The sequence below is a fragment of the Salvelinus namaycush genome, chromosome 13, assembly GCF_016432855.1.
Source record: "Salvelinus namaycush isolate Seneca chromosome 13, SaNama_1.0, whole genome shotgun sequence".
Lineage (NCBI taxonomy): Eukaryota > Metazoa > Chordata > Actinopteri > Salmoniformes > Salmonidae > Salvelinus > Salvelinus namaycush.
In genome coordinates, this window is record NC_052319.1 from 2,746,796 (window position 1) to 2,748,393 (window position 1,598).

A 1,598-nucleotide genomic window follows, 5' to 3' on the forward strand; every position below is an offset into this window, starting at 1 on the left:
TTGTCGGATATTGATGTCTTATGTTTATTGATGTATTGTGGTTTTTGTTCGCTGCGGTCCCCTGAAAAAGAACGGGGGTCAGGCGCAGGTTGAAGACCAATACCCTGTGTTTATGAGCCATAAAAATTATTTTTCCATATAGCATAAATTGAGAAGGGGGGAATGTCAGTCGGTTGGAAAATGTATTTGACGTGCTGATTTTTCTACTGTGAAATAGATTATGGTGTATGTTTTGATGTGGTGGTACAACGTTTTGAAAACCAGTGGCTTTTTGTTATGAAAACGTTTTGTATGGGTATGTTATAAATGTGTAAACAAACTTTTCGTTCGGTTGTCAAGGGAAAAAATACACACAAAAGTATGTAAACAGCTAGCAGAAGAAGAGAGGGAAAGAAGAAACATCCAAAGTGAAAGAAGGGCGAAGCGCCCTTCACGGGGTCCCCAGTTTCCCTCCATTTTACTTTTTTTTTTAATTAAAAAAACATTGGCCAGGATAGTTTGTGTGTGTGTTTTTGACCCCCCCAAAAAATACAATCACTTCACCAGGATAGTGTTGTCTGTCTGTCTGTGTCTGTGACTTTTTACCCACAGCCCTCGAAAACTTGGCGAGTGGGTTCAGGGACCACCCGCGAGAACTCAGCCTAGAGTGCACAGTGTGTCTCGGGCCCCGACCTCCATACGACTCTGGTTTCTCTTCATTACGCACAAGCCTTTCGCCTTTTACTAAAGACTTCTGTGGAGAGGAACACAGTTATGAGTTCGACGTATTTTTAGAGTGGCTTTGCTTCTGGCAGAGCCTGCTATCTTGTTTCAAGAGAAATCGACAGAGATGACGCCGAGACTTTTTCCTTCAATCCGGCTGACCGGTGTATTTTTCCACTCAAAGTAGTCGCTCGGGCAATTGAGTTCAAGCCCCGACGACTGGCCTATTTGCCGGGCTTTGAACAAATAGTGGGCGTGAAGAGCTAGTGACTTAAAGACGCATTGGCGACTTTGAAAAAAAAACACTTGCCCATCGGAGGAGGCAACTTTTGCCAAACTTTTGCCAAACCGCTGAGATCTGCCGAGACCCCCGGGTGCCTGGCGGGTGCAGGGGTCAATTTGTGGGTTATCGCTTCTCGGCTTTTTGGCTCAGATCAAGCTCGGTACTGAGGTGCCCCAGAGCCCGCTGAGTCAAAAGCCGGAGGGCGTAAGAGGAAATCCAGTTCTAATTGTTGCGGTGAGAACGTGGATTTACGGCCATTTTCCGTGAGGAGATGGCCAATAATAGCAGCGCTGGGTCGGTCCCCAGGACGGGAAGAATACGATCCGATTTGCTTGGAAGAAGGAAGAGGAAATGAGAATGCCAAGGGATTCGTTTGCAAGAACCGTACTGATGGGGGCCCTGAAGCTAAGAGTGCCTGAAGTGATGTGTCTGCAGGGAAACGCTATGGAAGAGGCATACGACGTAACGTTACACACAGAAGGTATGTGTGACGTCGTAATCGATAGAGTCAAGGTGGCGGCTGAGGAGAGGCCATTGTCCTTTTTTAACATAACATGCCTGGCAAAGACAAACTTCAGGACCATCAATGTACACATGTACAATCCGCATGTTG

The 1,598-nt window shown here is 46.4% G+C and overlaps 1 non-coding gene across 1 annotated transcript; it reads left to right on the forward strand.

Annotated features, from left to right (window-relative positions):
• The first annotated feature begins 679 nt into the window (after nucleotides 1-679).
• Nucleotides 680-798, forward strand: LOC120058593. The gene has a single exon (XR_005478038.1). It is a non-coding gene; the product is annotated as a U5 spliceosomal RNA (small nuclear RNA).
• Nucleotides 799-1,598: the final 800 nt, after the last annotated feature.